General features: G+C 39.3%; 1 protein-coding gene across 2 annotated transcripts in view; it reads right to left on the bottom strand.

The window, feature by feature from the left end:
* LOC149808526 (uncharacterized) overlaps positions 1–7,607 on the bottom strand; it is a 135,782-nt gene extending 128,175 nt beyond the window's left edge. For both annotated transcript variants that reach the window (XM_089978548.1, XM_089978556.1), the window contains exon 1: positions 7,152–7,607. The gene's annotated coding sequence lies outside the window, so the exon portion shown is untranslated. The remainder of the gene's footprint in view (positions 1–7,151) is intronic.
* Between the last annotated feature and the right edge of the window lie 5,196 nt (positions 7,608–12,803).

Below are 12,803 nucleotides of genomic sequence, written 5' to 3'. Positions count from 1 at the left end.
ATGCACTTCTCGCACGCTCGATGAGCCACGCAGAAATTAGGAATGTGAATGCCAGTCTCTTGCATGCATTCGAAATCGAAAAAGATGAAATTGCCTTTCTTCTTGTGACCGTCCTCTTTCTCTGGTGGGGGTTGGTATTTCTGCACGTAACATTGGTGTTCCAAGTCCACGATGTGGTGACAAATGTGACATTTTTTCTTTCCTGAACATACGTGTGCCTTGACACTATTGGTACGTATGCCTTGTCCACACGTAGGGCACAATCTCAGGAGTTGACAAGCGCATTTCTTCTGTGAACCTTGCGTTTTCAGATGTTGTTGGTAACAGGTAGGGCTGACAAACGTGCGCAGACAAGTGGAACAAGGCACTGGTTCTTCGCTCAGACAGGGTGAAGAGGCCAAACATCCTGTGCATTTCGATCCACAATGCTTGTGTTGCTCTCGATTGTTATAACCATGGTCACATTTCTCACAGTAATAACTGTATTTCAGGAATCCGGTGATACTGGTAATGGTATCGAAATGTTCATCGTGATGATAAAGGTGAATGTATTTTCCGTCCTTAAAGTCTTGGCCTCGAAACAACAGAGGTCCGCGCACTTCTTGAGGGTGCACTTTCAAGGTGTAGCGTGGAGCTAGGGCATCTTGCAATTTTTGCATCTCAGGAATGCCACAGGGTGTGTCTTTGGACAGTCCGGCTTGTTGTAACAGGAGTTCTGCTTCGTTTCGTTGTTTGGCTCGGTCGGAACGTTGAATAGTGTCCCAGGTTATTTTCCATTCTACCGTGTCGTTCTTGTTGGCATAGGTTCGTCCCACCACGATGGCACGGGCTAAACACATCTGGTCATGAGGGTTCTTAATTCGGACGAGACTTGTTTTGGTGTTGCGAAGATCGTCCACCAATAACATCTTTTTGCGTCCAGTCCCTTGAGGAGGAGAGACGTGGGTCATGTCCAGTGTGGCTTTACCATCGGTGATGTCAAACTGATCATTAGATTGTTGTACGTGTTGAATCTTGTCCATGACTTTGGAAGCAGTTAATTCTGCAGGGGTGCTAAACTCGATCCAAACAGGGGATTTCAAACCGTCGTGTTGTATGGAAAGTCTCAAGCGATCGTCTTCTTTGGGTTGACATTGTCGCTTGAGTGCAGTGAGCAAAGAATCCCACACCTCAGTGATGAACACTTCTGCTTTCTCTAACGGCACTTCAGCCTTGAAATCTTTAAACTTCACCGTGTATTTGTAAGCCGTGGTTCTAAATTTTCTAGAGGAGCGCTTTTCCGTCTCTCGAATGGAATAGTAATTTTCAGGGTTAACTAAGGGTGATGAACTTGGTTTAGAGGGTTCGGATTCTGGTTCACTCATGTCCTCTTCAAAATCACTGGCATGAATTTGTGCCAAGATTTCAGCCCTGGTACGAGGCGATAGATCACGTTTCTGCCTCTTACTTTCTTCTTCTTTCTTCTCGAATGAATGGGATCGTTTCATCTTGAAAGCAAAAAGTCAAATGACTCAAGTTCAAACACCATAAACTACTTTATAGTCATAGCAGACCAGCGTATATAAAAGGGTGTGTGTCTTGTCCTTTCACTATTCATTTCACTCTCAAGCCGAGCACAACGATGGAAGAGACTGACCAGATGGAACGTTTCGTCAGAGCTCTGCGAGGGGTCATTAGAAAATTCTCTTCAGACCAGCCTACGGACTACTCTCCTTCCTTTAGAGATAAAAGTCAAGATACTTGCTATATCTGTCAGAAGAAAGGACATTGGTCTTCAGAGTGTCCAGACCGTCAAAAAAGAAAAAAAAACAGGGGATAAAAAAGACAAAAGTCAAGATACCTGTTATTATTGTAAAGAAAAAGGACATTGGTCTCCAGATTGCCCAAAAAAGAAACAAGAGGAGTCAGAAGAAAAGAGGAATTCTTCAGAAGAAGAGAGGGATTCTTCAGAGGAAGAGAGGGATTCTTCTGAGGAAGAAAGAAGACAGGTGAAGAAAAAGAAACAGGAGAAAAAAAGAAGAAGGGAAGAAAGCGAGGAGGAAGAAGAGTAAAAGAGTGTGACGGTGAAGAAATTCAAAAAACAGAGAGACTAAACAAGGAGAAAAGAAGAAATTAATGAACTTTTCTTTATTAAAGTGTTGTGTTATAAATTGTGAATTGGATTGTAAAAAATGGAGAAAAGAATAAATGAATGATATAAGGTAAGTGTCTTTGAGTTGTGATTTTAAAATAAGAAGCTACACTCACGCACTCATACACAGACACGTACTAAAAGGGTAACATGGGTGAGTTTTTTTTTTTGAGTTATTGGCAAATTGAAATTGTATTTCTTTTCGAGAAATGTGGGTGGCCCTGAAAAGGGCCTTTTTTCTTAATGGTGTAGGGGTGAGTTTAAGCAATCAATTTTAACTGCCTTAAGCCTTTGCCACGGCCAAGGCCTACTTCTGGACTGCGTAATGTTGATGATGATAATGATTGGGTTGAAATCACTAAGGGTGGTACGGTAGGCTTAGTCACAGGGTTGACATGTTTGGCTCGGGAAGGTCGTATTCTCTTCGGTCGTGATAAAGAAGTCTGATACATTTGTTTCAGACTTCTTAACTCCGCTAAAATGTCCAACAGTACCGTGACCGTTTGATTTTCACCCTCTTGTTTCTTTGCTACTACTTCTTCTTGCTGTTGTTGCTGTTGTTTTTTTCTTACCTCTTCTTCTTCTTGTTGCTGTTGCTGTAGGAGAAAAGCCTGTTCCGCTTCCTTTTGTCGTTGTATAAATTTCTCCAATTCTTCTTTCTGTCTCTGTCTAAAATTCTCCACTTGCGGTAATGAAGAAAGTAACGAAGGTTCCGGAACAAATTCTTGCGAGGAGAGAAAATCCACAAAATCCCAATTCACCTCTTCTGAAAGTAAGTCCGGGTTCCCTTGGGCAGTCTCCCCTGCTGGTGCACCCCACTGGATCGTTTTCTGAGTTTCCGTCATGTTGAATCACTGTCGCATAGATTGACTGCACACAAGCGCTAGCGAATCTATATTGACTACGTGACGTCACAGACTGCTCTCTTCGGATTGGATGCGAGCTGACTGAATTCTGTAACGCGTGTTCGGATTGGTAAATGAACTCAATCCGTTTCAATCCTTCCTCCGCCTATAAATAAGCGCCGTTCAATGCATTGATTCACCTGTTCTCGTCGCTTCAAGATGTGGACTACAGTTGAGTCATCCACCCTTGTGTCTTCCATGATGTTTCGGACAGACTTGCTCATGTATGTCCGATCGAAGTGGACCGTTGTCCACAGGACAAACACCAGCCTGTGGATACGTAGGATCTACGTCGAAAGACAAGGATGCCTGAAAAGAGTGCTGATGTACGGACCAACAGTAAGACGCAGCCTAAGGACAAGAAGAAGACCAATGCGGTGCCATTTATGTTAATGAATACATTAACATAAAACCCAAAGGCCCTTTTCAGGGCCCCCATATATCTCGAAAAGAGATAGCCTTTGAATTGCCTACCCCTTTTTTAAATTTAAATTTAAATTTAAATTTTAAAAAAACTTTAAAAAAAAAAAAAAAATCCCATGTTAAATTCCCCTTGTCCGTAGAGTGACCCACGATTTATTCCCATGTTAAATCCCCTTGTCCGTACAGTGCCCCACGATTTTTCTCCATGTTAAATTTCCATTGTCCGTAGAGTGCCCCAAGGGTGTTTTTAATGCTAATTCCCATTGTCCGTAGGGTGCCCCCATTCACTACTACTGAGAAAATTCGGAAGTTTGTTCCTTCCATTATATATATATATATATATATATATATATATATATATATATATATATATATATATGAGGTGGCTGCATTCCTTATCAAAAGTACTTTTACATATTTTGTTGGTTCTTTCCTGTTAAATTATTTAATTATTTCATTAGTTTAGTGTGTTTGTTTCCTCGAAGGCATCGTGCCCCCGATCGGATCCGTTTCCAGAGTTATCTGCTGATTGTATTGTGTTTTCTGTCCCTTTCGATAATTCACTTTCCTGTCCTGTTTCCTGTTCCGAGGCCGTTCCTGTTATGTCTAGCCCGAATTTCACATGTATGTCGTCGTCTTCGTCTTTGTCGTTGTTATCGCTATTATTGTTATTGTCACTTGAGTTCTCACTTTCCGTCATGTCACTCAGGTGTTTTTCTTCTTTTTTGGGGGGCTTCGTCCTTGTCATTTGGTGGGGAATTTTTCCTCCGTCGGGGTCGAGTTTCTTTGCGATGACGCCGACAGGAACTTCTGTAGTTCTATTTTGTTCCTATGGGCAGGTATTGGATTGTGGTTAAAGGTACCAGACCTATTAGGTCCGTTTGCTCCGTAGTAATTTAAAACTCTTACCTTGAATGAAGCCTTATTTAATTTTGTTTGTGAGTGGACGTGACAAGCAATCTAGGGTTCTGACAATGTTCCTGTTGTTGCTTATGATGCGATGTTGAATTTCAAACTGAATGTTTAAAGTTCGTACACACAGGCTTGCAAACTACCGTATCTTCGCGTATATAAGACGCGTCTTATATACAATTTTACTTATCCCGCACCCTAAGTGCGTCTTATATTTGTGGGCGTTGTATCTAATTATTTTTTTACACAAACGAAAACTCAGTCAACAATTTTTTTCATAAACATTTACTAAAAGTAGTGTTTGTCTTGATTTAAAATCAATCTATTTATCTTCATCGTCATCAGTTTCTGCTTCAAATCCACCGAAACTTTCATCGAATTCGCTCTCGCCGCCGAATACCTCCATAGCCGCTGCTAATCGATCCTCATTGGCGTCAGTGGTATCGGATACAGCCGAGTCGTTGTCCGAAGAACTGATATCGGCGGCCGGTTCTGGAATTATCCCACGCTTTCTGAAGCCATTGGTGATTGTTGTTGTTTTCACTTTCTCCCATGCCCGGAGAACCCAATTACACACCTCTACGTACGTTGCACGACATTGTCGACCAGCTGACGTGAAGGTGTGATTACTGCTAGTCATCCACGATCCCATTCCTCACGCACAAAAGTCGTAAATGGATGACTGACGGCAACATCCAAGGGCTGGAGCTTACAAGTCAGACCACCTGGTATAATGGTTATGTGGGCTCCAGCATTGTTGCTGTGTTTCTGCACAGTTGTCTCCTTATGGGTAGCCATCGCGTCCAAAATCAGAAGAGATTGCTTCTTGAAGAATACGCCTCTTCTTGTTCTGAAGCACTTATCCGTCCAGGTCTGCATCACTTTTGTATTCATCCAGCCTTTTTATTGCAGACAACAACAACTCCATCCGGCAAAGTTTCTCAGGGCATGGTTATCCTTTTAAAGATCATCATGGGTTTCAGTTTTCCTCCTGCAGCTGTGCAGGCCAACACAACAGTTATGTTCGTTCGTTCGTGTCCCGTGGTATCAACCGCTACTGTATTTACTCCTGTCTCTGTCACTGATCTGCTAGCTGGAATATCGAATGACATAGGAACCTCGTCCGATGTCATCATCTGCCAACTTCAGTTCAGTTATTTCCTTCTAAACAAAGGTGTTGAAAACATCCAATTTATTATCCCAATCGTCTGGAATCTTCTGTCTAACTATTGTACGTGCCCGGACTGCAAGGTTGTTCAGTTTCATGAACTTGTACACCCAGTTAGCACTGCCACGAAAGTTCATGATCTTTATTTCTGTAGCAACAATTCGAGCCTTGAGTTTGATCGATATCGTTGAAACCGCACGGTTACTGTCACGCTGCGAACGTACCCACTAGGATATATTTTCTTCCAAGTTCGACCATCTTGCCTTTCTACCTCAACCAGTTCCCTTCCTTGGATTCATCTTACGCTCCTCTTCCTCCAACTTCCAATCACGTACATTCTTCTCACTGCAACTAAATTCTCTTCCAGCAGCTCTGTTGCCAAGCTCCTTGGCAAACTTGATGACGTCTAATTTAAAATCAGCCGTATATCATTTCGCTTCGTCATCGTGAAAATTGTATAAATTTTATAAATTGCTCAAGAGGTTGATCACTCATTTATTTATAACAAGAGACTGATCCCACGTATACCCTATATACCGGTATATACTAACCCCAGCCGCTGAAGCCTAGGTCTAGCGGCCTAAAGGAAGACAAGATCAAAGAAATAACCGTTGCGGCCCTGTCTCAAACAATTCTTTGAACTGCATCCAAAACGGTCAATGAAGCGTTGTTTACACCAGGTGAGTTATCCAAACATTGGCGATATTTGCGTTTATGACAAAGGAAAGTACCGGTAGCCACTTTGCTGGACGTGGTTTGAAAACGGATGTTTACTGGTACATATTGGAACAAAACAACACACAGTATTATTCAACAGATTTTATTAAACTTTAGTGGAACAATAATGTAATAGTACTTAACAAAATAATATTATATGTAGATCGATACCGTAAGTAACTTATAAGTTATTAAAAAACCAACGCTATGTCATCTGCAGTCAATATAGGGTTTGCTCAGTTCGGCAGATGGCGAGGCCGAGTGCGTCTTATATTAGTTGGCGTTTTATTTAAACTCTTTTTTATACAAATCGTCAACACCCGCGTCTTATGTATGGGTGCGTCTTATAATTGGGTGCGTCTAATATACGCGAAAATACGGTATATGAGTATAGCTACATTTGGTTTAAACGAGGAGCCAAGATAAAGTAGACCTGAGGAAAAACGTATGGTCCATCTCTATATCATAGCAAATGTATCAGTTCAGATCGTTAATCCCCTCGTTCAAGTTTTGGATGATGACTCATATTACATCAACCCTTGACTGCTCCGGTGGCCAAGTGGTTAGAGTGTACGCCACGGATGAGGGAGGTCGCGGGTTCGAAGCACGGCAGAGTCATACCAAAGACACAAAAATAGCAATAACAGCAGCTTCGTTTGACGCTCAGCACTAAGAGATTAATGTTAGGACTGCTCGGCCTGGTGTCAGGATAATGTGAGTTTGTGGGACATGATTCTACATGTCTGCGGCATGATACCTAAGTGCTAGATAACACTATAATCAGCCACAGTGCAGACATCGTAATGATATGACTGAATTTTGTTTAAAGCTATGTGAAAATTCCAAATCACAAACACACACACACACACACACACACACACACATCAAACCTTACCTGAGTATCTTCATGATGATGAATTCATTTTAAAATTCCAAGTCTGAAGTGAACTGTAAAACATTCTTCATAACACATTTAGTTTCGATTTCAATTCTTAGGAAGTTCGAATCGACCCAAAGGAGCATTCCTGAATATTAATGTATACACCTGTCGCAACAGAAATACAATCCCAACAGACATATCACAATTAACAGATTTCACATAGCTTGCGTGAGTCACTGTTTATGCAAACCCATTACCAAGGAAATGATCGACCGCCATTTTATCTCAACAGAAGAACAGGGCGTTCAGATATGAATGTGCAGTGATGTCACAATCCAATATCTACCAGGTGTTATTAATAGTTCCCGCGTGTCAATCAACCTTGTTCAATGGGGCAGTACTCCATATATTTTCAAAATTTGAACTTTGCTTTCGTCTTTTTGTGTCAGATTAAAAATGTCGACAATGTTTAACGCTGTGTTTGAAGTAAATGGCTGCTAATTGCGTTTAAAGACGGTCAAATTTATACGCAGGTTAGGCTTTCCACTTCAATGTGTAATATGGTCACGTGACAAATTTAACCGGTAAACAAAAGCGCAAACGGCGAGAGTCATTGCTTATCTTTTGACATTAATTTATGTGATAACAAACGAGTATATTCTGCTGTCACCAATGGGATGAAAGAGTTACATATATAGTGATGTATTCTCATGCACGTTTTCTTCGCAGTTTTACTGCAGCGATAAAAGAAGTAAATTCGTCGTGTAATTGACTCCAAAAAGCAGCTTATACAAATTACAATCAGTTATTATTATTATTATTGTTATTATTATTATTATTATTATTATTAATTCCGTTAAACATTGGCTTTAAAGGTCCATTATCCAATATATCAAATGCATAGCCACCCCACACCCCAATTCTGCTTATGTAAATATATCACTGTGATTTAAATTTGCTGCAAACATCGATTTGAAATCATGATATCAACTAGATCATTAATAATCGAGAGTTGGTAGTTAAGTGTTTTTGAGACGCCATTCTTTTCCTCGTGTCAACTCACTTCAAAACATGTTCCATAGGTTCGAAGTTTGTAGCTTTGTTGTATCTGTTGAACTTTGAGCTATTTATTCTTTTCTCTGTCTTCTTCAGGAAACTATTTCCATTTTTTCAGTCATTTATTTTTTCACAAAACACCTTTTCCTCCTCTGGCATATGGGTTTTCGTCACGCTAATGTTTTGATGGAATCGTCAACTTCTACGATAACAGCCATATTTGTATAAATACGTATACCTTAATCCTGTGCGCTTTGTATTAATTCAAAAACGAAGCCAGACGCTTTTCAAAATCTAAAAGTTTGACTTCAGTTATCTATGTATATCCAATTGTTTGACAAAACTATTTGTGTCAGAATAGAGTGTTTTTACAAGGACTACAATCCCCTAAAGTTTTCTGGGATTTAATATTGTTTTCATAATATGCAGTAGAACTCCTTTAACACCGCCTTTACTCATCCCATATGTCTCATAACAGAACTACCAGCTTTCCTTGGCACGATTTTCGTGCATGGTAGTAAATAATGTAAGTTAGCATGCGAAAGCTCATATTTCAGCATTTTAATATAATGTATGTATTAAAGCAATAAGGCAACAAAGCCTCGCACAAAGTAAATGCAAACCTAATTATAAAATTAGTTTCTGTGAAAATGTACACAGACATATTTCATGCTTACTAGATATATGCCTCAAACTTAAAAATTAAAGAGGTTTTGCAGGGAGTCAACATACGAAACTATCCAGTACGATCTAAGATAGCGGGACTAAGGGTATGAATTTGGATATACAGTTGGATTTACAGGATTTAGGGAATAGCGATTCAGAACTTTATTGCGCTAGGGTGATGGAAACATTCATACCGTGTTAAGGTCAACACTTCTGATTCAAGCGAAGCAAAGTGTGTAGAATCAGATTCACATGGTGATACAACTACGCATTCAGATTAATACAGTGCTAGAAACAAAGAGTCGGATTTATAATATGCAAGCGCTCGGAAACCATATCAGAGCAATGCTTCTTTAGGGAGTCAGATCAGTGCAGTGCTCCTTTAGGGAGTCAGATCAATACACTGCTATACTCATTTAGGGAGTCAGATCAATGCACTGCTATACTCGTTAAGGGAGTCAGATCAATTCACTGCTCCATTAGGGAGCCAGATCAATGCAGTACTCCTTTAGGGAGTCAGATCAATGCACTGCTCCTTTAGGGACTCACATCAATGCAGTACTCCTTTAGGAGTCAGGTCATTGCAGCGCTATCCTCATTTAGGGAGTCAGATCAATGCACTGCTATACTCGTTTAGTGAGTCAGTTCAATGCACTGCTATACTCGTTGAGGGGGTCAGATTGATGCACTGCTCCTTTAGGGAGCCAGATCAATGCAGTACTCGTTTATGGAGTCAGATCAATGCAATGCTCCTTTAGGGAGTCATATCAGTGCAGTGCTCCTTTAGGGGTCAGATCATTGCACTGATATACTCATTTAGGGAGTCAGATCAATATAGTGCTCCTTTAGGGAGTCAGATCCATACACTACTATACTCATTGAGGGAGTCAGTTCAATGCACTGCTATACATATTTAGAGAGTCAGATCAATCAGTGATAGACACGTTTAGTTATCTTTATAGGCTGCTAGGGCCAACACGTTAGGTTTATAAGATAAAGTGTCCATGGAGCCAGGTCTAGGGCATTATGGAGCTAACGTTTCAGATTTTGCAAGGTACTAGAAAAAAAATTTAGAGCGCTACATTCGTGTGTGTGTGTGTGTGTGTGTGTGTGTGTGTGTGTGCGATTTGGAATTTTAACGAAGGTTTAAAAAAATCAGTCATATCGCTACGATGCTTGCAGTGTGAAAGTTTATCGTGATGTCTATCACTGGGGCATCATGCCGCATAAATGTAGCATCATGTCCCACCCAGCCACATTATCCTGACACCAGGCCGACCAGTCCTAACACATATCTCTAATGCTGAGCGCCTAACGAGGCAGCTGTTTGTACCATTTCTACATTCATGGTATTCTAGGGTGAAGGATTAAGAGTTGTGTAATAAAATTAACTAGATGCTACACCCACGAAGTCAGAATCGAATGAATATGACTCGCTGCTGCTTACAAGTGTCTGAATTTGACTCCTGACACCTAGCAATCTACGAGTCTAACAGAAGAAAATATTGGTTGAGTTTCATAAATTATATCAAATGGTGAAAAGTTACAAATCAGAAACGTGCAGGTCCTTAATGCGGCATTGTCCTTGCAGTCAAGATCGTGATTTGGGTCACGTTGGCTTGTGATGTTATTACCTTAATGAAGGTTTTATCAAGACACATTTCTTCTGTGTGGAAAGTGAGAGTTATATTTGATACTTTAAGTAAAGATTAACGCTTAAAGTCCAACTCACTCTGGAGGATGAAAATGAGATCTCCAACATCATAGTGTAACAATTCAATTGGAAGATATGTACGAAGTTTCAGTCATCCTGACTCAACACAGAAAACAACATGAATATTTAAGCAAATTTCAGTTCTAACTCTATCGTCCAATAATGACGCTATGCATCATAATGCACGGAAATATCGAATTATGTAGGAGATGTTATTTTCATGTTACATCTGCGGGCAACTGTGATGGAAATTTTGGCTTTTGCATCCTCGATACGCTGCATGTACATGACATTTTAAGTTATACCTGCTATACCAGTCAGACCGAATATCACCCATCCTTTGGTCCAACCAGTTTTTATGGTACAATTTATTTTACCCCCATCTACACTCAGTTTGACAGCCTTTCCACTAAGCAATAATTTTATTGCATCACTTAAATGACTAGTTTCGGAAGGTTGCCTCTGTATATCATTACAGGAGTTTGGTGTTAAGCTTTTAGCGATATCAGTATTACTTCATAATGAGGCATGAAAAGGTATCAGTGGCAGACAATTGATAGTGCCACAGTGGAGATACCACTTCTATCGCCACAGGGGTGATGTCACTTTTGGAACTAATTAGTGCCCATTTAGGAATTATATCTGCCTCCATGTTATTCAAACTTATATTTCCATATTTAGGTATATTTTAGTTTTCTTCTCCCCTACCCCGTTTAGTATAAATACATCGTCAATTCCATGACTGATCTTATCTTACGTCAGTACTATTTATGTAATCGTCTAGGTACCATAAAAATAACTATAAAAGTACACCAAACAGCAAAGGCAGGTTTCAAATATTAATTTGTCTAAAATAAACTTAACTAAAAATAGCCTTCCATACGAATCGTTCACATTTTCAGAAACTGAACTCATATGACTTGTTTCTAATAGCTATTAAGCTTCACCCTTACAGTGCATGTTACACTGTGCGACAAACCCTTTTATACAGTACTAAAATTAGAGGTTTTAATTTTATTCACACTCACAATCATATTTGAAAACGATGGAGAAATCGTGAGTAGATAGTGTTGATTGCAAACCGAAATTACGTAATAGTCGATATTCGGGTGAACCGAACTAGACTGCAAGCTTCCCAAGGCCACACAACTCACGTCTGAATGCACAAAGAAAATAATAAACAATAATCTGTATAGGTAAACTTACAATCGAAACAAAATATTTTGTTAAAGATATTACGCTCTGACGTATGTTGGATACGACCGCTCTGTGGTGATTCTACATCATTCACATTCCAACAATATTTAATGCATATTTAATGCGCATAAAATGTTGTATCAAAATTAAGGATCTCTTTTTCTTAAATGAAAACATTACTTAATTTGACAAAATGCCTAATGTGAAGTATACAGCTTTGGAGGAACATTGTAAAGAGTTACAATCCTAAATAATGCAAAATCACATAATTTTTATTCTAATGGAAATAAAAAAGAATAAATAATTTCGTTCATTCTGACTCAACTGCACATTTTATTTCCCAAACTATTGTCGATATTTTCGGTAGTTTAACAACCCCAAACATTTAAAGCAGATTTTCTATACAAATTAGAATTAAAAGAACAAGTATCCTTTTGAATAAATGGAACAATTGACTCAAAGAACATAGTTTTTCAACACAGAATGTGGGTGGAAGTTCCGTGTGATGTCACATAGTTTGATTCATTTAGGTTAAATGATCAGTGCAGTAATGTTAACACCTAAGGTATGTCACTTTCAATGCTGGAAGTTGCTGGATAGTCATATGCAAGGATTACTAATGGATGAAAAAGTTTCATATTTACTATTATGTATTTGTGACCGGATATATTTGTATTATTTGATTAGGAGACAGTCTTGATTTGACCAATCATAATCACGTAAAATGATATGTTATTGTGCTGTAGAATCCAAAATATTAAACTGCACACGCTATATTTAAACTGTACAGATGTAGGTATGCTGTACATCCATAGAGAAGATTCTGATGCCCAGTGATGGTCGGTAAATCTATTTTAAGTATCTTTAATAACTGCCACCGTATCAAACAGTATGATAACTGTATTTTGATAAACCTTTTTTGAGCAAGTTCAATATTAAATACGGGTTGCCGTTAACATACAACTGTCGCGTTGACCTAATTTCCTTCCCATTACTGTCCTTAAATTATACGTACTAACAAGTTTTTGTATAAG

The sequence above is a fragment of the Sinohyriopsis cumingii genome, chromosome 1 (assembly GCF_028554795.1).
Source record: "Sinohyriopsis cumingii isolate HCF-2022 chromosome 1, ASM2855479v2, whole genome shotgun sequence".
In the NCBI taxonomy this organism is placed as follows: Eukaryota; Metazoa; Mollusca; class Bivalvia; order Unionida; family Unionidae; genus Sinohyriopsis; species Sinohyriopsis cumingii.
This window is presented reverse-complemented; position numbering and strand designations above follow the sequence as displayed.